The 25,260-nt window shown below is 41.6% G+C and overlaps 1 long non-coding RNA gene across 1 annotated transcript in view; it reads left to right on the forward strand.

The window, feature by feature from the left end:
• The first annotated feature begins 282 nt into the window (after positions 1 to 282).
• LOC125902144 (uncharacterized) overlaps positions 283 to 25,260 on the forward strand; it is a 41,815-nt gene continuing 16,837 nt past the window's right edge. The window contains exon 1 of the long non-coding RNA XR_007451060.1: positions 283 to 360. This is a non-coding gene — a long non-coding RNA (uncharacterized LOC125902144). The remainder of the gene's footprint in view (positions 361 to 25,260) is intronic.

The following is a 25,260-nucleotide window of genomic DNA, read 5'->3' on the forward strand; positions in this document are numbered from 1 at the left end:
CAAAAAAAAAAAAACATGTTTCATGAGGTCACAGTGACTTCAACCACCAATATTACCAGTATTCATTGTTGAGTCTAGGTGGAAGTTTGTGCCAAATTTGAGAAAATTCCCTCAAGGTGTTCTCAAGTTATGGTGTTCACGAGAATGGAATAGATGGACGGACAACCCCAAAAAACACAATGTCTCAGGCCACAGCCGTCACTGGTGCAGAGGAGTTTGGTGGAGATGTACGAACAGTGGTTACACAGGCTTCAAAACCAGCCACAACTCAGCCCTGAGCAGAGTGACTGTCCTCTATTGACCAATCAACAGACTGCAGTGTTCACAGCTCCACCTTTTAGTACCAGATCTGTGTGCTAGGTACCCCAACAGAGGGGGGACCAAAAATGGGGACAGTATTTTGTTTTTATATCCAGTTCTCATCACACAGGTGTCTGATGTTATTCTGAGCTGCAGTGATGGAATCAGAGTGTAAAATCAGCCACACTGTCAGATATCACTCCAGATATAAAATAAACTTTGCACTATTAAGCTGCAGTTAAGATCACCATCATATGTTCAGCGTCATAAACAAGCTCTGCGTTTGTCAGAAGCTATTTTAATACCAGAGTGAAAAAAAGAAGCCTGGAACAATAAAATGATTCTGCTGACCTACAAAAGTATCTACTAACTCTTGACTTTACAGACAAAAACATACCAAACTATACTGTACTGCACTGCTCGGTGGAAACAGGGCTATAGTATAGGTCTTTTTTTTTTTTTTTTTTAGCAAAACAGTTCCCAAAACCCCACTGTACATTACCTGCTCAGCAGACCCACACAGTTAGCAACTAACAGGGAAGTATTTAGCAGCTAAAGAGGCAAATATTCTGCTCAGGAGTTGGTAGTGACCAAAAACAGAGTTCAAAGAGAGTGAATATTTACATTCATTAGGTTGACAGAAACATGACTCCAAATAAATGCAGTGTTGCTCCATGTCGGCTGAATGTGTAAGAAAGCACATGTTCACTAACAAATTCGTCATATCAACTTGATATGACATGGCAACGCTGTGTTCACAGCTTCTTTCGTCCAGTAGCTGAACCCTTACAGATGCAGTTTAAACTCATTTTGAGAATTCTGTTGGAAAAAAGCCAAAGAGGAGCTTGACTTTTATAAAAAAGTAAGATTTTAGAAACTTAACCCATTAGCATTCATTGTAATTCAAAGTCCTGTTTCGTGGCAACTCCAGTGATATGTAGTACAATAGTCCTGTACTGTAATTAATCAAGCTATTTTTGGCTGTTGTATAACACATCATAAATTCTCTCTGTCATATAATGACAGGCCTTGTATTAGAAAAGCTCAATTAATAATTTTCTGATTGATGGATTATATATTCGGTCCAATAAATCTCTGTATAAATAAAGCTGTGATCACAGATTTGACCTTTAAGGAACCTCAAAAGTGTTCTGGACGTCCTGTTTCCACTTAAGATTCAATAGTCCCACATTATCTTTTATACGAGATAAAGTTCTTAAGCTTAATTATTTTCAAGTTGCATCCATTAAATGACAGCACCCACACATCCATTTCTATCGTTTTCTGCATTACAGTCATTTGTAATGTGTCACTATCAGGACACCATACAGTTTTCACGCAAATAGAATAAAAATTACTTTAGTAGAGCTCGGAGCACAAACTTCTTGCAGAGGAAAACCAAGCTTTATAAGGTTTAATATGGAAACTTTATATCTGTTTTTGTTTGGACTCAGAGCCCGGTTTTCTTAATCAGTTAACTTACAGAGGATCAGTCTCAGCTTGTTATCTACCCTTGGTTTTCTGTGAGTAGAATCTAAAACAGCCATGTGTGATAGAAGTCTGGGAAACAGCAGGAAAGATTCATGCTGAAAGCTTAACGATATATCTGGATTGCTTTAATTCGTATAAGTGTGTGGTCAAAAGCTGACAAGCTCTAAGTATAGCCTTTGGTGCGGGGTGAAAAGTTAATTGTTAAATCGGTCCGACTGAGTCTAACGGCCCCGCAAACATTATCGACTGCATGCAAAACGCGTCTTGTTTATCAGTTGTCAGAAAGTCCTTGCTGAAAAAAAAGACATTCTGATTAAAGGTTTAAATCTGATCCATCGATTGTTCTCCTTTCTTCTGTCAGTGAGCGATATGGCTGCATTTTGAAGATCTCTCCAACTGATCTATTCCTCCTTTAGATAGCAAACACCTGAATTACTTATTCATTACTCAAGTGCTTGACTGACACACAGTTTGAAGTACTGACTAATTCACTTTGCCAAAAAAAAAATCTATTGGGCACAAACTGACATTTTCAGGATGAGTGGTCTCTGCAAGTCTTTTGAATTGAATAGAATGAATATTTGAGGCTGAATGTTTTTGCTGCCTGTTAATTAGTTCTTATAACAGGAATGTGGGAAATGAAGGGTGTCCTCTATCACACCCAGAGTTAATCCTCCTGAATATTAGAAGGGAGGTACGTCGACGGCCCCCTCACGGGCTCACATGAATACCAAAGATGGACTTTTTTGAAGAGGAGAAGAATGCCTCACCTATCTAATTTCCTGTTTTTTGTGATAGCGTTTTTCTCCATTGAAAGTAAATCACGTCATATGATGGTCTCCCCCCTCCGCTCTCTCCACACGCAGAGACAAAGAAACAAAAAGAACAGAAAGAAACTGGCAGACTGATGCACAAGTCGTTGATTCATAAGCGAGCGCTGGTGTGCTTCTGTCCTGTGTCGCCTCAGTTGGCCAGTCTCTGAGTTATACAATTGGTAAACCACCCAGTGAGTTGTTCTTTTACCCTTGACTTAAAACGGGGAAGATTGTGTCCTGAAGACAAATGAGGCTGACTGCTGGCACAGAATGAAAGGTATCGTTTAATCTTGGCCTCGGATACAATCTAAGTGGGTTAATTAGGGCAAAACACCACTCCTTCCACCACAGGGAAGATGTTGTGTTGATACATCTCAACAAGGGCACCATTTGAAATGCATGGTTATAGGGATGATTAGCATAGATGTTTTTCAAGTCTGAAATTTAATCTGAAAAATAGAAAGCGGAGGCATCATTCATTGAGGTTTGTGATCCCCCAACTTACACATGTGATGTGGTTGACCCGATGTCTGACTTGCCCAACTTTGCTCAGATGGAAGATGTACAGGAACAAATGACCAAAGACTTGAAAACAGATTCTAACCAAGCAGCAGCCTCCAGGGCTGAAAAATGAAGTACCAAAAAACTACAGTTCCGTGAATGGCCAACCTGGTCTACAATGAAAATCATGCAGGATGATAACATGGCACATCGACTGCATACAGGAAATCTGTACTGAGGAATGCCAGCCCCCACTAAGAAAACAGCCATATAGGTCGTTTGTGCAAGCAGCTTATTACTACTAATAAATTCCATTTATTGTTAGGCAGCATCCTCTACTGGCTGTAGTAATTATGACTGTAGCAAAGATGGAAGTCATGTGACGTGGTATAAAGCGCAACAAATCTGTGCTGGGACATGGTTGAGGTGGACAGGTGGGTCCAACAAACACAGGACTTTTAACTAGGAAACTACTGTTTGTGTCCAAACTGGACTCACTGCGAAGTCGTCGAATTCCTGCGCTTGGGCAGTGGGTTCCAGCATCAGACAATGACAAAATAGCTCTCATCATGATTCGTGGCCAGTTGCCGCTATTGTGTAACAGCACCTGGCGGCGTCAGGGGGAAACGCAGCCGGACAACAACGTAAGTTAAGGGGGCAAAAGTCTGAGTAGGGCAGGTGGGAGGGGATTGGGATACGTCCCACAACTACCTACCTTCACCCAATTATTAAATAATATATTTTGGGCGGGGCAATACAATGGTTTCGAGTTCAAGGTGTGAGAAAGAATAGTATCAGTAACATTGTTAACACTGTGCTACATTACAGAGAAATACAAACCGTACTAATGAACCTTCATTAATATAGACCTATATTTTATCTACAAGTGCACGTCACACACTGAGCGAGCCGCCTGTTAATGACGCTGTGGGCAAAGCAGTAATGATTGTGCTAAGTGGCTAATGGGCATGTAGCTACTTCCATGTTTCAGATGATACGTCATGTTTGTAGTCGACCAATGAAGATGAGTTTATATATCACCTTGGGTTCGTCCTTCACCTTCTCAAAATGATCCCACACTTTGGATTTCCTGCCCGACATGTTATCAACTAGCCTGTGGAATAAACCTGACTCCTGTCTGACTGCTGAGCGTGGCCACTTCCTGTGTCTGTCCTTTCAAATTAAATTCCCACATGGTCCAGTCATATAGGTTTTGATTTGTTTTGACAAGGCGCAGCTCCTAATAGAGTTTCACATTTCTTTTTTATTTTTTTCCTGCGACTAAGTGTCCAGTGAAATCTTTTCGACCAATGACCTTTCTGGTCCACTAACATTTGGTTGACTATCAGGGGCAGCCTTACAATTTACATTTGTTACATATATACAGTCTTTTTCAAAATACACTTACGATGTAGGTAAAACAGCAATTTTTTACATTAATCTCCTTGTGCAACAAAAGCATGCAGTCAGGTTTAAAAAAGGACATCACAGGTTGGCTCAGCATTCACATGGAAGCAAACAGGGGGCTCACGGGTGAAAGTCCAGGTTTGTTTGACCCATCCACCCCCCTGCCTCCTGCTCTACCATGAAAGAGGACTATAGCCTATTGAAATTTGTATTACATTAAATTTCTAAAGTGAAAAGTTAATATGTTATATTGAGCAGTACCTCAATGATAAATCATTAAAAATGTACATTATGCTTTGCTCTTGAAATGATGCTTGTAAATCTACCTTGTGCTTTTCTTCAATCACACACAGCAGGAGGCACCATAGTGAACAAAACAAGACTAAAGCCCTATTCGCACGGGACTAGTATTACCAGGGGATCTAATGTGATGAAGACATTACCCACCACGTCTTTGTTTCATGTAGGGCATTCACATGGGATATGCAGAGTCTGTATTTGGCTCGAATTTACTTGTAATTATTGTTAATAACAGTAATTATACAAACTTTATTCAAGTAAATTAAACACATTTGAAAAGTACAAAATTTATTAACAGTAATTACATAAACTTTATTATTGTCAAAGAAGAAGAAGAGGAAGATATACTTCACTAATCTCTGATGGGGAAATTCAAAATTTTCACTCTGTTGTCATATACACAGGCCTGAACACATCATCCAGGACCTACGTCACATATTGACATTTGCTCATGGGCTTTCTACGTCCACATGTGACGTGCAAGGTACCCTGGGTGCATTGGTTGTTGACGTTCTGGGACACCGTGTCAAGTTCTGCCTGTTACATGCATTGTCTTCTTTCAAAATACACTTCCGTTTTCACAGGAGATTTAACGTTTACATACAGTCTCTTTCAAAATAAAAGCACTATGTCGGTACAACACCACAAATTGAAGTTTTTTATTCCTTCAACAACAAAAACTCGTGGTTAGGTTTAGGAAAAAAAGTTTGGTTTTAGAATCTTACGGGACGTGAACACCACTGTGTCTGTTAGACCCATCCACCACTACTCCCGCCCACCCTACTTGGACTTTTACTACCTTAACTTTGATTCTTGTCGTGTCACGTTTCCCCCCGATGCTGCCAGGCACTTTTAAACTATAACCGCAACCGGCCACGTATAATGCCGGCGTTAAAGGACACCTACTTTCGTTGGTTTCTAATGCCGTAAGTCACTGAACAATCACTGGGTTTCAACAACTTTGGAGTGAGACTGGACTCCTTGCCGCCCCCACCTTGCATAAATGTTACCTTTTAGGTGAAAGTTAAATTTGCGTAACTCAACTGGATGGAAATTTTATATGTAATTGAAATGCCTTAGCTGGACAAAATAGACAAAATTATTTCTTTGAGTGAAAGGTGGTCTGCAGCTCAGCTCATAAACGTAATCAGAACTACGTCACTGCAGAAACAACAATATGAAACATACAGATGCAGATGTAACGTATCTGTGGTTTTTCATTGCTAGATCTTCCTCTGGTGGCTGGGCTGGACATGCCTGTAGGTATGAAAATGAACGTACATGGTTTTCTACCTGTGCTGTATGTGTTAGCCTTATGATAGACTGGTGACCTGTTGGGGGTGTACCGGATCAATGCATGCTGGGACAGACTCCAGCAGCCCCTCTGCAAACCTGCCTAGGATAAGAAAGTGTAGAAAATGAATGGATATGCATTCCCAGCATGCAGCGTACTCGGCTAACTCTCTCTGGGAGTAACAGAGTGAAAGCACATTAAAGTAAGACTAAACTTCCTCTCACACATGAAAAGTTGAATTCAAGCCAGAGTCTCGCTCTGATGTCAAAAATGATATTTGGTGTTTTTAATGTCAAATTAAAGAAGTATACCTCACATGTTTCCAATAATATGTCTCTAATGTAGTTACTCTTTTGCAGTGTATCAAGATGAATGATGTTGTGTTGTATTTTGTAACCAGAAAACAGCAGCAACATACTGCACCTGGTGATTCATAGCCATGAACATGAGGGGCCAAAGGACACTGGCAAACTGTACTGTTTACTCCCACATACTCACACAAATCACTACCAGCTATCTTTACATTGTGTGTTCACTGTGTGTTCACAATGACAAAGGTCACTGCAACATGGACGCAGCACATCCAGCCTTAAGAAAATCCATATTCTGTCTGTATTCATGTGGGTTTCTTTTGTGTAGGTGCTGCAATTTTCTCCCACATTCCAAAGTCTTGCAAGGCAGGGTCTGTAAACCGAAGACTCTAATTTACAAAAATGAGTGTGAATGCTAATGTGTGTGTGTGTTTACTGTTGACCTGTGAGGATCCCTCTGCTCCTGTCCAGTTCACGGTGGGCGAGGAATCAGCCCACGTTTACTAAAAAGTAGCTTCAGACAAGAAACTTTTACCTTATAGCAGAAGTCCAGATATTAAACAGTAGTTTTGCTTGAATTTGACATCTCTCTCCCTGGCTCATACAATGTGATACTGAGGTATGTCACATTGGTGTGCCCAGTCCTTAGCCACTCTAGCATAGCTGTGCTGATGGAAATAATCTGTTGGTCAGATGGACTAAAATATCTCAACAACTCCTGCATGAATTGCTATGATATATTTTTTACAGACAGTTAAGCCCCGTTTCCACCAAGCAGTGCGGTACAAATCAGTTCAGTTTGACACCCTTTTTTCCATTTTCATTTTTGGTCCCCCCTCTGTTGGGGTACCTAGCACACAGATCTGGTACTAAAAGGTGGAGCTGTGAACACTGCAGTCTGTTGATTGGTCAGTAGAGGACAGTCACTCTACTCAGGGCTGAGTTGTGGCTGGTTTTGAGGCTCATGTAACCACTGTTCATACCATGCAGAGTTTTACATATATTAGTAGACTGTGACTATAAAATGAAAGGATGTTTTGCTGCCTCTTGCAGCAGCTGCAGTTGGAGAAAAAATAACTCAAGTCACTGGGCCGACACCGACGACTTTTAAGGTGGAACGTTAACTTGTTACTCAATGCACATGCTGACGACGTGAATCAATCAGCACGCCTTAAAGGATAACTTCGGTATTTTTCAACCTGGGCCTTATTTCCCCATGTGTATGTGTGAGTATGATTCATAGATAGAACTAATTTTAAAACTGGTTCAGTATTGAGGGAGGTGGATGCAGCCGGCAGCCGCGAGGTAGATATGGGGGCAAATGTGTCCCGTATAAGTTTGCGCATTAAAAGTGCTTTTTTTCGCCACTGACCGGTTCAGATCGCCAGTGCTATCTCTGTAAATGCCATACAAAGCGTTTCCCTTACCCTTCACTTCCTCCCGGCTGTGTGTGACGTCATCTCGCGAGAGCTTTGCTTGTTGCTGAAAGAAAACAGGGTAGAATTACATCAACCCCGTCCACATTTAAAGGTACTGTTTGCAGTGGAAACTCTAGGGTCTAGGTACCATGTCTGAAGGGTTACTTTTAGTTCCAAAGGTACCATACTGAAAGTGTCTGGTGGAAATGGCGCTTTATGGTCCCCAGAGGATGAACCTCTCTGACTTTACCCTTAGCTCCACCATGAGGTGGACAGTTTATTGTGAAATGTCTCCACAACACTTAGACTGATTGCCGTTAAATCAGTACAGACATTCATGATGCCCAGAAAGTGATCCGTAATGACTTTGGTGATCCCCTGACTTTTCATTCAGTGCCACCGGCTGGAAACATCCACTAGGTAGAGTGGCAGTTGTTCACAGCCAAAAAACGCACCCAAGTTGCGGCTACTTGCAGTCAGACACACTACGGAATACTCTAGTGAGAAATGCTTGTTTGCTTGTTTATACAAAGTTTATTCATAAACATGTTGCATGTCCCAAGTACACCAGCAACACTCCCACCACATGTAACATACATAGATCGGATGAGTAGTTCTCAAACTGTGTGAAGGACACACACATACAGACAGAAAATTCTTGCTTTACAGTTAAATGACAATGTTAGTCACTGAGCAATTGTAGAAATTAATTGCCCCTTGAAATTATTTTAATTTGAAAATCATTCAGTAAATTCCACTTAAATCTTCATGTGTGCATGCTAATGTTTTGTATCTCGGCCTTTCAGATGTATAAAGTCTTCAGTGTTTTACTGATTACATGGTTACATGCTCCTGAAGGCCACACTGCTGCAGATGGTTGAATGAAAAGTGCCTCGCTCAAGGGCACTATACTTTGAACAAGCGGAACATGAGATTCTCAATAATTCACCTTCCACACTCATGTTCACAGATGAAACAGATATGAGAATCATTCATAAGCCTCACTCTCTAACCTCTAGGATTATTGAACGGGCCTACAGGGCACAGGCCCAGGGGCTCAGAGTTTCAGGGCCCCCCTGGCCTTCACCTGCAAAATATGAAATGTCAAATAAACACTTACCAGTCAGGACAGACTCAAAATGACCACAAAGAGACATAAAAAGACCACAGAGAGATGCAAAGGAACTGCAAAGAGACACAAAATGACTACAAAGCGACGGAAAACGACCAAAAAAGACACAAAATTACCTTAAAGAGACCCCAACAACTGCAAAAAGACACAAAACAACCACAGGAGGATTCAAAATGACTACAAACTTTTACGTTCCTCTTCTTTCTCTTGCTTTGCTCTTCTGTGTGCTGTAAGAGCACTTCGGATCAGCTATGTTTGTGTTTAAAGTGCTATGTAAATAAGTTGACTTGACTTGACAAATGACGAAAAAGGCACAAAATTATCTCAAATAGACCCAAATGGCTGCAATCAGTGAATCAACTTCAAAATACGGCTGTTGGTTTACAAAGCACTGAATAGAATAGGGCCCAAATACATTTCTGACCTTCTGCTACACTATGAACCATCTAGACCTGCTTTGTGTCCCAAGAGCCAAACTTTAACATGGAGAAGCAGCATTCAGTTTTTATGTACCACATATCTGGAATATACTCCCAGAAAACTGCAGGGCTGCACAACCTCTCATCTCTTTTAAATCAAGGTCGAAGACTTATCTGTTCGCCGCTGCCTTTTATCCAATCAAATATTTATTTAATTCTTGCACAGCACTGTAATTTTTATTTTTCAAATACTTACATTGATTTTAACTGCGCTGCAGCTTTATTCTGGTATTTTTTTTTATCCTTGCACCTCTTCTCTGCTCTTTTGCTAATTTCAATGGTGATTTCTTTTAATTGCAAATCATTCAGTGATTCATTTTACCCTTTGTATTTTTTTTCTTTACTCTTTTATTGTAAATCTGTGTCCTTTATTAGGCTTTATATTTTATTGCTCTGTAAAGCACTTTTGAAATGTTCTATACAATAAAGCTGCCTTGACTTGCCAAAAAGACAAAAAAAAAAAAAAAAAAACACAAGGAGACACAAAATTAATACAAAGAGACACAAAACAAAACAAAAAGATACAAAATTACTTCAAACAGGCACAAAACATGCAAAAGGAGAAACAAAACAACTACAAAGGGAGACATAACTAGCTCAAAGAGGCACAAAACAACCACAAGGAGACGCACAAAGACTACAAAGGAACACAAAACTACCTCAAAGTGGCACAAAACATCTACAAAGAGACACAAAACAAAACAAAAATTCACAAAACAACCACAAGGAGACATAAAACGACTACAGAGGGACACAAAACAACTTCAAAGAGGCACAAAACAGCCACAAGGAGACACAACATAACTACAAAGAGACACAAAATGACAGAAGACACAAAATTACTTCAAAGAGGCACAAAACATCCACAAAGAGACATAAAACAACTACAAAGGAACACAAAACTACCTCAAAGAAGCACATAATTACTTCAAAGAGGCACAAAACAACCACAGAGAGACACACAACGACTGCAGAGGGACACAAAACTACCTCAAAGAAGCACAAAATTACTTCAAAGAGGCACACAACAACCACAGAGAGACACACAAAGATTAAAAAGGGACACAAAACAACCTCAAATAGGCATAAAACTAGCTCAAAGAGGCACAAAACATCCATAAGGGGACACAAAACCACCACCCAGTCTGTGTGTCTTGCGCCTCTGTAGGAGAGTTGGTGGGGCCTTGCATATCTGTGCCCAGGGGCCCATGGTCTCATAATCAAACATCAACGTAATGAAGACGTACTTTAGGTCATTTGAAGCTGTGTGAGATGTGGACTTTAGAGGTGATGGATACAGAAAGTTGCTTCTCCTGTCGCAGCACTCGCATCATTATCTGCTGAACTTAGTTAACCTTTCTTTGATTTTGCAGTCAGCACTTAATAGACAGTCTATTTTTAGACTTGTTTCCAGACTGTGAGAACACGTAATTAGCATGAGCCACCAAATCACAACCGAGCAGATCATTTGTATATCTAACATGGCTTACAGTAAATGACAGGGTCGCACATCCTGTGTTGTATTTCTGGAGCTTGGTCATTTAAATAAATGAAATAGAATCATAACTAAATTAGTGTCAGGTCACTGATCGTTTAATTCCCATAATGCGAATTGCGTGTAAAATGTATTAAAACTTGACAAGGCTGCTGATATGTACACGTGGTATCCATGGAAATTTGTCAGTTCTTTTATTGAAATAGCACAAGTCATTAAGAGTAACGACACACAGACACATAGGGTCAGTTTGGTATAATGAGTAGTTGAATCCATAAATGTGAACCCACCTACACTGTATTTTTTTGTACTGTACTTGATGTCTGATCACAGTAAATAAAACTACATAATGTGTGCAGCTGTTGGCTTTATATGAGATGTAATTACAATAAGAAGCACAGTGTAAACAAACCACATTTCACTTGATGTTCATTAAGTTTCCAGTACTGCTCTGTGCGCATTCATGGTAATCAGCCAGGATCAGCCTACACTTTAACGGCTGGTGATTCTAATGATGTTCTCAACCATCACAGGTCACTACAGCGGCACATTAAGTTGCTTCTTTATTCATTATAAACACTTTAATGAGACCCAAATGAATTGTGTTAACTAGAGCACGAGCTATTCAGAATCACTAATAAGATTAAGTGCTGTATCATGAGCTGGCAATGCTGGAAACTGCAGTGTAAACATTATTGTTATTATTCTATAACATAATGAGGTTAGCTGTGATTAGCTGCTGTAAGAGGATTGGGGTTCCTGGTGTCTAAGGTGTCTCTGCAGGTCGGACATTAAGGATTACAAACTCAATATAAACACTAATAACGAGTCAAAGAGCTTTAAGTGTTCACCTCTATTTAACCCAATAAGAAGCACAGTGTAAACAAACCACATTTCACTTGATGTTCATTAAGTTTCCAGTACTGCTCTGTGCGCATTCATGGTAATCAGCCAGGATCAGCCTACACTTTATTGGATTGAGATCTGGTGACTGTGGAGGCCATTGGAGTACAGTGAACTCATTGTCATGTTCAAGAAACCAGTTTGAGATGATGTGAGCTTTGTGACGTGGTGCGTTATCCTGCTGGAAGTAGCCATCAGAAGATGGGTACACTGTGGTCATAAAGGGACGGACACGGTCAGCAACAATACTCAGGTAGGCTGTGGTGTTTAAACCATGCTCAGTTGGTACTAACGGGCCCAAAGTGTGCCAAGAAAATATCCCCCATACCATTACACCACCAGCAGCAGCCTGAACCCTTGATACAAGGCAGGATGGATCCATGCTTTCATGATGTTTACACCAAATTCTGACCCTACCATCTGAATGTGGCAGCAGAAATCCAGACTCATCAGACCAGGCAACGTTTTCCAATCTTCTATTGTCCAGTTTTGGTGAGCCTGTGTGAACTGTAGCCTCAGTTTCCTGTTGTTAGCTGACAGGAGTGGCACCTGGTGTGGTCTTCTGCTGCTGTAGCCCATCTGCTTCAAGGTTGGACGTGTTGTTGGTTCAGAGATGGTCTTCTGCAGACCTTGGTTGTAAGCAGTGGTTATTTGAGTTACTGTTGCCTTTCTATCATCTTGAACCAGTCTGGCCATTCTCCTCTGACCTCTGGCATCAACAAAGCATTTTCTCTTACTGGATATTTTCTCTTTTTTTGACCATCCTCTGTAAACCCTACAGAGATGGTCTTCTGCAGACCTTGGTTGTAACCAGTGGTTATTTGAGTTACTGTTGCCTTTCTATCATCTTGAACCAGTCTGGCCATTCTCCTCTGACCTCTGGCATCAACAAAGCATTTTCTCTTACTGGATATTTTCTCTTTTTTTGACCATCCTCTGTAAACCCTAGAGATGGATGCCTAAATGCATTGAGTTGCTGCCACGTGATTGGCTGATTAGCTATTTGTGTTAACAAGCAGTTGAACAGGTGTACCTAATAAAGTGGCCAGTGAATGTACCTTATAATTCAGTTTTGATTTGTTGTACCTGGAATGGAATGTTCTTATGTCAGTGTTGGGCTCATTACTCTAAAAATGTAATTTATTAGTCATTACTTGTTACTCTTTTCAAAAGTAATAATATTGTTTTGCTTATGACTTCCTGTTAACAGTAATCCTTTACATCCTTGTTAAATCCACATGTGAGATTTCACTGCCTTGATTCCCTCTGTGCCAAATTTGAAAAACATTTTTCCTAAAATACACAGAGCCAGGTATGCATTGTCTTGTACTGGTTTCTACCATGCTCTGAAATCTTGGTCAAATAGCCAGTTTTTGCTGAATTTGACAGCATTTTCCCATGTCGTCCAGGGTACAGTGACAGGTAGCTAGCTAACAAAATATAGGTGTTGTTCCGCTATCCTGATATATGTGACATTGATGCAAGAAGCATTTGGTAGAGATGAGATTTTATAATGCCACGTCAGAAAACACATTTCATTTAATCTTAATTCCCACGTCTTACTATATTTAAGACTTTCAGAAGATTAATATAAGACATTTTAATACCAATTAAGGCATTATTTTTAGAATAATGAATCCAATGCCACTGAAGACTTTTTTGAGAAACTGCAGGAACCGTGGCAACCAGGGTTTATTCTCTTTTCTGTCTTTTTCCTGATAACCATCGACTGGATTATGTGACAAACAACATCTGACCGTCCACATGGCATTCAGTGGAGTATGTTTGCACAGCTGGAGGAACTTGATTTTGCTGTTATTTCATCAACACATGGCCATCTCTAAATGGAGACTGACAGACTCTAGCTTTGCCAAGAAAACTGGCTTCCACTTTAACAAGAAGAGGTCTGGAGTGATGTGTGTAAATGCACCAGTTGAACCACCAATTACCAACAATAGTGAGGCACTGGAGAATGTTGAGGACTTCACATACCTTGGTAGCCTAATACACAGTGACAACGGTGCCCAAAAGGACCTCAAGGCCCAGCTCAACACAGCCAGAGTTGCTTACAAATGAATCCTTAACATCTAGAAGTCCAAACAGCATCAACTCAAAGATCAGGCTATATAAGAGATAAGTTAAATCAGTGCACCTTTATGGCTGGAGAGTGGTGCTGAAAGACATGAACACTGTCAATGCCTTCTACAACAGCTGCCTCTTGAAAGATCTGCAACATCTATTAGCCAAACAAAATATCCAATGAGGACCTGCACAAGAAGGCAGGCTATGAGGACATGTCCCAAGAGATCAAGATGAAAAGGATTAGTTGGCTCAGTCATGTCCTGGGGATGTTCAGTGGCAGGGTACCTAAAGCTGCTCTAAGATGGACCCCATCTGGCAAGAGGGACAGACCAAAGATAACATGGTTTTGGCTGAGCTAGAGGAGATGAGTCTGTTGTGGCGTGAAGCATCAGCTAAGGCACAAGACCATGACACACTGAAGAAGCTTATTGGAGCCAAAGGTCCCACTGGGATCAAGGTAGATAACTGTGATTTGTTAGTTCCAGCCAGTCTCTGCCCAGTTAGTCAAGCGTAGCTAGAACTATCTCTACAGTGCTCTGTCAGCGTTAGAGAAAAGTCTGGAAGTACACATTTCATTCTGCTGTAGGGGAAAATAACACTCTAGGTTGGACTTGCTAAATGGACTTGCAATTGTATAACAACTTTCTAGTCGTCTGACCACTCAAAACTCTTTACACTACAGAATCACATTCACCCGCATATTCACACAGACAACGTTAACAACATGTTACAACATGTTTCACCCAGGAGACAGTTGAGCGTCGGTATGAGATGGCGATGGGGCATGACAAAACATCGGTAACTGACAATCTGGGAATGAGCAACATGTTCTCATCCCAAGTGATCACATATTGCTGCTTTGTCAGTGGACTTAAACATCTTTTTTTGTGCTACGTATCCTCCTGCATCTGCTGTTGATGTTGCAGGACACCGCAACCAATACCTGGATGTCAACAAAAGCATGTTGTTAGGTTTAGAAAAAAACCATCATGGATTGGCTCTACGTTCACACTGGAGGCCAACACCGGGCTCCTGGGTGAAAGTCCTGGGTTTGTTAGACCCATCAACTGCTCCCCCATACTGTCGTTCTTTTCATTTTTGCTACCTAGATATTTCCTGTGGAAGCTGACACATGAAGCTCAGCTCCACTGACACTCCGTCCAGGACCGAACCATTACACGAAATTGGAGGGGGGAGGGGGCAATACTGAGGCTCTCTGAATGCTTAGCTATTTTTCCCCCCCCAAAAAAACAAGACAAGACAAAGAAGCTGTGTCAGTGTAGCTGAGCCCCATGTGTCCAAACTTGTGTCCCCCTGCGTGACACCACTGGGTGGTGCAGGGGTCAAACAAGCCCAGGACTTTTCTCAAAGGTGTTTGTGTCCCATGTGAAACCAAGTACGAGATACGTTGCAGTGGACTAACTCCTAAAACAATGTGACCTGATGACTCACTGAAGTGTTTGTAAATACACTGTTTATTTCTTTCAGTTCTGCAGTGGCAACAGAGACGTGTCTGAGTCACTCTGACTAATTGTATCCTTCAGTGACAGATGATTAATGTGGTCGTTGATGTGTATCGTTCAAAACAGATGTTCACCATTACTAAAACAAACTTAATTATTAATCCTGAAATAAACATGTGCAGCCTGTTCACAGCAGTATACAGCCTTTGTATAAAAAAGTCTATTCTTAAATGTTTTGACATGTATTCAGTAAAACTGTATGATGTTAATGATTTTCTTCACCTCCAACTGAGACATTCCTCATGTTGGGACAAAACACCCTGCTCAGAATCAAACGCAGGGACCACAGTTGTTCCCCCTCCCCTGTAGGAGTCTCCAGTTTGACCGATGGATAGTTTTATCTGTGACCTGGTTTCTTTGCATATTAATCACGCCTCCATCCTCGTCCGCTCCCAGGCAGAGGGATTTCACAGATAACAGTCTGTTTATAGTACACTGATAATTGCCGCAATGTGTTTCACAGACCATCAGCCAAATAATTCACTCTAATTAGACTTGCCTCATACAAAGTGAGAGCAGGAGAACTGAACTTTCAGAGATTGTGGGCTACCGGGATGAGAGACAGCGAGGGAAGGGGGGGTGGGGGTATGGAGGGAGAGCGACCTCAATGATGAGTCACAAAACATTCAAACCTTCACAACAATTCAGAGAAAGACGAGGGGGAGCGAGGAAGGACAGAAAGCAGGTGGCATTGTGGCAGCATTTCATGATTTACCATAAATAGTCCAAATGAAAATATGAGGATGTACCGTCTGTAATTAGAGACACAATAGCATGCAGTGGGATGAATGTGACTCACTTTCTCCTACATGGCAGAGAACAGATCAGGCGTCACATGGGAGATTTCTGCACAGCAATATTGTTCAATTTGGACTTGTATTGATTCAGCCCAGTCTCCAGAAGAAAATGTTGGCATTTCTGAAAACCACAAATATGTTTTACTTGAACATTTCGTATGTATCACATCAATGTTCCTGAAGTGATGTAGTGTATGATCTGGCTTTGTCAGCGGGAGGTGGAGGGGATGGTGGATGGCATGAGACCAAGGCGAGATGGCTGCCAAGCTACAGACCACTGCGGACCACAGTTCAAGACCAACAAACTGGTTGTGATTTAGGGGGTGGAGGTGCCATGTTTCCTCAGGGTTTTTAACCCCCAAAAGTGTGTGTCTTTTAGGGACAGGCTCCTTTTCCAGGGCTTTTCAACCGCTAAACCTGGTTGTTTTTGCGACCTGTTGCCCTTTTTCCTGTGGCTTTTCAGCCCCCAAACCTGAATGTTTTCTGGGACACATGGTTCCTTTTCTAGCAGCCTTTAAGCCCCCCAAAAACAGGTGTTTTTAAAGACCTATGGCTTTTTTCCTGAGGTTTTCATTCACCAAATGTGGGTGTTTATAGCAACCTGTATCTGTTTTTCCCGCAGCTTTGTAACTTCCACATGTGGGTGTGTTTGAGGGACCCCTGGCTCATTTTTCTGAGGTTTTCATTCACCAAATGTGGGTGTTTATAGCAACCTGTATCTGTTTTTCCCGCAGCTTTGTAACTTCCACATGTGGGTGTGTTTGAGGGACCCCTGGCTCATTTTCCTGAGGGTTTTCAGCCCTCAAATGTGGGTGTTTTTTTCAGCAACCTATGGCTCTTTGTCCAGGGCTTTTCACCCCCAAACATGGGTGTTTTGAGCAACTCGTGGCTCTTTGTCCAGGGCTTTTTAGCTCCCAAACCTAAATGCTTTCTGGGACTCATAGCTTCTTTTACAACAGCTTTTAAGCCCCCAAACATAGGTGTTTCTAGGGACCCATGGCTCTTTTGTCCTTTTCAACCCCCAAATGTGGGTGTTTTAAGTGACCCGTTACCCTTTTCCTGTGACTTTATAGCCCCCAGATATAAATGTTTTCTGGGTCCCATAGCTCCTTTTTTAGTGGCTTTTAAGCCCCCACACACAGGTGTTTTTAGGGTCATATGGCTATTTTTCCTGGGGCTTATTAGCCCCCAAAACATGGGTGTTTTTTAGCCAGCTATGGCTCTTTTTCTAGTGACTTTTTAGACCCCAAACGTGTGTTTTTCTGGGACCTGTCCCAGTTTTTTGTGTGGCTTATAAGTTCCCAAACTCTAGTTTTTTTTTCCGACCCATGGTTCTTTCCTAGGTGTTTTTCCACCCCTTAATATTGGTGTTGTTTTGGAAGACATCACTGTTTTACCTGCAGCTTTTTAGTTTCCAAATGGGAGTGTTTTTTAGTGACCCATGGCTTTTTTTGTACTGGCTTTTTAGCTCTCAAATATGGGTGTTTTTTTAGCGAGCAGTGGTGCTTTTTCTAGTCAAGTTCTAGCCCCCAAACGTGGATATTTTTCTGAGACCATTCACAGTTTTTCCTGTGGCTATTTAGTTTTTGGTGTTATTTAAGTAGCCAGCACAGTTTTTCCTGCAACTTTTTAGCTTCCACATGTGGGTGTTTTGGTCTTTTTCAAGCTGCTTTTCAGCCCCAAAACATAGATGTTTTTTCAAGACCCATCACTGTTTTTTCCTGCAGCTCTTATCTTTAAAATGTGAGTGTTGTTTAGTGACTCGTGTTTTTTTTCGTAGCTTTTTAGCTCTCAAACATGGGTGTTTTTTAGTGAGCAATGGCGCTTTTTCTAGTCAAGTTTTAGCCCCCAAATGTGGATATTTTTCTGGGACCATTAGTTTTTCCTGTGGCTATTTAGTTTTTGGTGTTATTTAAGTAGCCAGCACTGTTTTTCCTTCAGCTCTTTAGATTTCAAATGTGAGTGTTGTTTTTCTTGTAGCTTTTTAGCTCTCAAACACTGGTGCCTTATAGGGACCCTAGGCTCTTCTTCCTGCAACTTTTTTAGCCCCCAAATGTTGGAATTTTTTGGAAACCCATGGCTCTTTTTTCCAGCTGCTTTTCACCCCATTTTTTGCACCCTATTTTTGTTTTTCCAGCGGGCGTAATGCCCCAAATAGCAAGTATTTTAAGTCAAAATATGATCTTTTCCTAAACATAACCAAGTGTTTTTATGCCTAAATATATTACGTTAACCACAGCATTATTGAAACCTAAATTTTCAATGCACTGTAGATAATATGCAAATGTAACATATCCGTGCATGGTTTGCAGAAACGTATAATTATAATATTTTTTCCTGGCAGCTGATTTGGTACAGCACTGCTATGGATATGTGCTGAACATAATCTTTTGAATTTTATTTGGATTATGACACAGGCGTTCTTTAGAGTTATAACCATCTGTTCTAAAATACAATTTACAAACAAAGGAAACTCAGTCAATGAAAGAAAAGTAATTAATGCAAAACATTGCTCGAGTATATTTAGAAGAAGAAGAAGAAATGTTCCAGAGGTGACTGTGTGGCAGCAGGGTGGCACACTGAGCAGGGTTATCGACCTTAATACCAGAGGACTCAGCAAGAGACACTCTCACCAAAATGTCCTTCAGAGTGACACTGAATCCCCACCAGCTCCAGGACTACTGGCCTGTAGCTGACTCCGACCTCTGACCTCCCCGCAGATGGAGAGGAGTAAGTGAATCAAAAAAATCTCCCTGCTTTTAGGTGTGATACTCTATCTACTTTTCCCCTGGCTGCACGGGTGAGATAGCAGCACCGGTCAAACAGATTCAGTGAGAGGCAGCAGCGCTCAGAATTATCCAAGAATTTTGAGCATGTGAGGGATTATAAAAAAGGCTAAACTTTTTCTATTTGGAGAGGCTAAATTGACACACATTAGTATTCATACCTAAAATAATAATGACAGAAAAATAATCAAGTCCATTTCCCAGAGTCCATTTCTGGCTGTAATCCGTTCACCTTAGTGTTAAAATGATTACTCTAGGAAGCATGGCAGGGGATGAATATGTTTTACATAAAAAAACAAATATTACTGATATAAAATAGGACAGCAGGAGATTGCTCAAACTGCTGGTCCTGCAGAAAGGCTCTTCACAATTCGAACTCCAATCTGTGTCACAGCGTGAGCCTGTTCTCTCATAGTCCGGCAGTCAAACATGTATTACATTTCTTGCTATGGAGCCGCACTGAGGTCGAATGTGAAATATCAAGCGCCCGTCTGCTAAGTTTTAGCAGTCCAGCAGCGTGCAGGCGTGCTCCAACATCCGTCACGGCTGAAATAGGGCGACTTCCTCCTCATCCAACCTGAGGAGCAAAGCTATTTGTTGCTTTCCTGTCTGGCTTCATCAGCGACGCAAATGCTCTCAGCTAATTGATTAAAATGATCTCTGTATTTTACACTGATGTCATCGGCATCCTTATGATTTTGGCAGCTGCAGCGACTGTGTGACTACCTGCATTTTGCTCTGTGTCTGACAGCGAGAGCAGTCGATCCTTGTAAGAGTCTGCACTAAAATTAAAAACAATACATGCTGATGTGAGAAATGGAGATTTTGTTTATGTGCATTGACAGAAAGAATCTGTGAGGTCATCCCGTTTATGCATTTTCTCATGCATCAACAGAAAGTTTGATTTGATTACAAAGACAGGCCTGCAGATGCAGTCTCTCCCCAGGAGTAAATGTTTATTGATCAAGAAAGACTTGGGCATGTAAATTCTGATTTGTATGTGTGTGTTGTCTGGGCCACAGAGTGGAATCCATCACTATTGGCATGTGGACCTGATTACTGGAGAGACTCTGAAAGTCTCATAGACCTATGATAAAGAACTCTGTCCAGGCCTCTTTACAACCACATCACTCAGGGTGTCTGCAAAAAGGAACAGTGCATTGCAACAACAACAGCAACAAAAAAAACACCTCTCGTTACAGACCTTGTCTTGGCACAATCGCCTTAACTCGGCTCCTTCCCAGCAGAGATTCTTGTGTCTGGCCTGCAGGAACACATCTCAGAAGGGAATAATTTAAGGAGGAAAAATAAACTCGAATTGGATAAGAACCTAAACTTAAGATCACTTTAAAACATAAATGTCTTGATGAATGTGTGCGAAAACAGATGTAATATTCATGGGGAGGCAGAGTGGTGGAATCTGACTTGCATTTGATTCTCATTTGAAATGGAAGTAAGATGCAGCGGCGGAGCCAATTTGTTCACAAGAGTAGGAGGGGTGGTCCATTTTGATTTGAAACACCACGCTGGCAAAGGAGAAAAATAAAATGTGAAAAACGATCTTTCCAGCAGCGGGTATGGTAATCAGGACGGAGTTAGCATTTTGCAACTGCAGGCAGAAAAGCCCGCTCTGACTAAGCTCCTGGCTCACAGAGCAGGTACAGACAGTACATCTTGTATGTGTAACTGTTAGCAGACATAGAAATACATCATCCTGTGTAGAGTCTCTACTCAGTCGTCCAGCTGAGGAAAATATCTGTTCATGTTCCTCAGTGGCATAAAACGGGATTACTCATAGAAACCTGGTTTTACATTTGTCTTGGTGATGTTTAGGTTTTTGTCATAGTATGATGCCTCAACATGTCATGAGGTGGCGGCATTGAGTCTGTTTGGCCTGTCAAAGCATCTCATGTAAAGCTCACTGTTGTAAACAACACCTGCTGGGCTGTGTTAAAGTCACATGGGCTGGCACCCCAGTACATTGCTGAACTCCCGACCTCTTAGTTCCTCAGAACAATGTGTTTTAACTGTCCCACGATTGAGGCTGGTGGATAAGGGAGATCGTGCCTTTGTGGTCGCTGCTCCAAAGCTCAGGAATAATCTCCAGCTTTCTATAACATCCTCTCTTTCCACTGACACTTTCGAGAGAAATCTTACAATGTACATGTTTTCAATTATATTTTATAGCCTTTTTTTAATGTATGTAAGCGTTCTTACCGGTTTTATTCTGTTTTATATTTGTGTACATGTTATATTGCTGTGTATTTGTGTGTCATTCTTTAATTTTTACACCTCTTTGGTCAACTGTGGTTGTTTTTTAATGTGCTATATAAATCAACTTTCAGTTTAAGTAGGTGACCATTGATGGATAGGACACATTTATATTAGTGTAAAATCAGAGCTGCAATCAGTTTGGTTCATGATGTTCGTCACTGGTAAATCTGGCGATGATTTTCTTGGTTAATCAATTAATTGTTTGGGGTCAATTTCCTGAAGGCCAAGACGATCAAACGACTAACTCTCCAAAATTTAAAGCCTTGGATTTTAACCAACACATTCTCACTCCAACCTCGTCACATATCCACGTTTGGTCATGGACTTTCCACGTCCACATATGACGTGCAAGGTGCCCTGGGTGTGTTTGTTGTTGACATTCTGGGACGCCGAGTCATTTTCTGCCTGTTGCATGCATTGTCTTCTTTCAAAATACACTTCTTTTTTCGCAGGAAATTTAACGTTTATAGACTGTCTCTTTCAAAATAAATGCCGGTACAACACTGCAAATCAATGTTTTGTTTCCTTCAACCACAAACACACATGGTTAAGAGAGCAGATTTTAGGTTTTAGAATCTTACACGACGTGAACATCGCTCTCTTGGGTGAAAGTCAGTGTCTGTTGGACCCATTCACCACCCCTCCCATCCGCCCCACTCAGACTTTCGCCACCTTAACTTCTGTCCTTGGCTTGATAATTTAATTTAAAGGTCCGCTGTGTTAAGATTTGGGGAGATTTAGTGGCATCTAGTGGTGAGAATTGGACGGGATACTGGAGGCAAAGGCGCCATGATTTTCCATGGAGCGCTGCCCACTTGCTTTTAGCGCCCACTTCAACTGACTGGGCCGTTCACACTGGACTGATAGTTAGGCATCTGATCTAGTTTTTCCACAAACTGCAAGCCAATCTGACAAGAAAACACGCTGAAAATGTTTTCTAAACCAGTGGTTCCCACCTGCTGGGTCAGGGTCCAAAAGTGGGTTGTGGGTCCATTCTGGATGGAAAAAAAACACACACACTTTATTTTTGAGTACAGTGAATTTCTGGTGCAGAGTTTTTATTTTGAAGTGCCTTTTCCTGCTGTAGAGTGAGTGACTAACAGACAGAGACAGTAAACTAGCTGAAGGATATGGCCAAATGCAAGTATGACACTAAGTATATTAAATTGTGTGGACCTTGAACTAATGACTAAGGACAAATCTGGATCTTGTGGCTCGATCAGTTTGGAACCACTGGTCTAAACGATATATATTAAATATACTATAAATGATCTGACTATGACAAATGATAGAATATGTACCCAGGTTCCATGTGTCAGCTGTGTCTAAACAGAGAGCAAAAGAGACAAGGAGAGCCAACACACCCACACACACAATCACACACAGATACACACACGAGCTTCTGGAGACAGAGCTCTACATGTGATTTAAACAGCAGAGGAGCAGAATGTCTTGCTGACCAGCGCAGAGAAATGCACTTCTGGTGTGAATGGCCAGGCAGCTGCTGACAGATGGCTGCGTCTGTGTCCACTGCGAACCCAGCGTTAGTGTGTGCTCACCTTATTTCTCATCCAGATGTTCAGGAGGTTTTTACAGGGAGCTGAATTATCTGCAGAGTTCTCCTGCTCTTCAGAACAAACAGACCTGGTGATTTAAACCAGTAAAAACACTGAATAAAGCAATTTCATTACAGATCAGTGTTTTCCCAACGCTGCTTGTTGCAGATGGGCCTCTACAACTACAGTGGCTGACATGAATATGAAACTGCCAAATATTATTTTAATAGCTTCATATTGTATGCACCATAAAAAGGTGTGTTACATCCAACATATGGTCCAGTTGAACATGCACCTCAGTTTGATACAGTATATGTAGCAGGGGGTCTCTGCTCCGGCTCACTCTCAGCGAACAGATCCTTGGCCTGAAAAACATGTGAGACCCCTAACCTTAAGATATTCATGTCTTTAATTACATAAGATAGTGTTTGCCAACCTTTTTGGCTTGTGACCTCTTGAAATAAAGCCGTGTCTTCTTGTGACACCTCATTGCAGCTTTCAGAAGTTTGTAAATTACAAATTTTGACCTCTAATCTTCTTATTTTAATACATTATCAAGGTCTAGAGAGGTAAACCATCCAGTACCTCCCCCCAGAAGTAGAGATTGGAGATAAGAATTCAAATTTAGAACCCTGCAATCAAAAGTATTGCAATATCCATATATGCATAAGGGCGGCACGGCGGGGCAGTGGTTAACATTGTCGCCTCACAGCAAGAGGGTTGATGGGTCGGACTCAGGGTGGGCTTTATCTGGGTCCCACAAACCAAAGATATGCAGATTAGGTTAATTGATGACTCTAAATTGGCTGTAGGTGTGAGCATGGATGTCTCAATAGCCCTTTTTAGGTAGGAATGTACAAATTTGCAGGAAAGCCCAATCAGTCTTTTTTCAGCATTGGCAGTATAAAAACAAAATCGGGGATTGCGGCAAAATGCCACCTACCTATTTTTGTTCATACAGAATACGCCTTTTTCGGGGCAATGGGGGACGTCAGCAAGTAACAAAACGTGTAGCTCAGCGTGTTATGTAAACAGTGACGTGGGAGGGAAGCCGCGGCTGGTCAGTCCTTCAGCGATTCTCTCATAAGTTGGCCCGTCCTTCACCGTCCCCGTCATCTGACGGTTAATGGCCTCTTTGTTTGCGAGGACAAGGAGGGCACGCAATTCCTTGTCTCCTCAGTTGCTCATCTTTACAGTGTCTGTCAGGTTTGCGTTTCCCTCTTGCTACTAGCTGCTTGCTAATTCCTGCTATCAGCTGTTTCCTGTTTATCCACCGCCAGTGGCTCGCACGTGCCGCGTCATCAACAGCTCCTCCCACAAGTCTTCAACAGCCCCTCCCGTTGTGGAAGGCTGCCTCTGTCTGTTTAAACTGAAAGGATTCTGCCATTATGTCTACCCTACGAGGCAGAAAATTGGGCGCCTTGGATCAACTCGCCATTCCGGCTCTCTCAGTGTAAAAGGGGCTTGTGTGTCAGCCCTGTGACAGTCTGGCGTCCTGTCCAGGGTGTACCCCACGTCTTGCCCAGTGCCACCTGGGATAGGCTCCAGCCCCCCGTGACCCCACCAGGATAAGTGGTCATGCATTAGTTACAGATTTCGTCCCCTCAGTATTTAGAGCATGTGCATTTGTCCCCACCAGTAAAAACACAAACGTGTCACAGGACTTTTTTTGGACGAATTTAACATTTAGAATTTTACTGTAGATTACTGTAAGTGACTTATCTGACACTATCGTGAGATAATCTGATGCTGTAAACCCCACCGTCTAACGTCAATCAAATGTTTTTACAATATTTACAACAATATTTAAAAGAAATACTACAGTTCCTGAATCGGATGTTGCTGTTTCAGTACAAGAGAATCAACACATTCTGAATATGTGTCGAGTCATTTCCCATATCACAGCCATTTCACATTAAACCCCTGCAAACACTTTTTTTTTGGTCCCTTCCTGTACATTCCCCGTTCACTTCATGCTGCGAGCGACAATTTGCACTGAAACACAACGCACCTTTCATCTCTGGAGGGAGCACCTGTGTGACTCACAGACAGGGAAATGATGTCACCAGTTTTTCGCAGCCATGTTGCTGTGTGCACAGTCTGTTTCTCAGACACATCAGCTAAACGTGGAGCCCATTTCCAGGAAGCTCTCAACCTTCTTGTAAAGTCTAATGAGGGAGATCCCACGCTTGATCGCAACGCTGTGAACCAGACAAACCTGTGAAAACATTTTCACAGCGTACTCAAACAGATTCGAACCTTAAAGCGAGCATGATGCATATTCATTTAACCCAGAATAGATGAGAAACAAACAAATGCTGTCACAGGTTTTAGTGGTTAGTGGTCAGGTTGTATTATTCAGACGTATTTCTGTGAAAATAAAAAGGTTTCACCAG

This window comes from Epinephelus fuscoguttatus, linkage group LG15 (assembly GCF_011397635.1).
Source record: "Epinephelus fuscoguttatus linkage group LG15, E.fuscoguttatus.final_Chr_v1".
Taxonomy (NCBI): Eukaryota; Metazoa; Chordata; class Actinopteri; order Perciformes; family Serranidae; genus Epinephelus; species Epinephelus fuscoguttatus.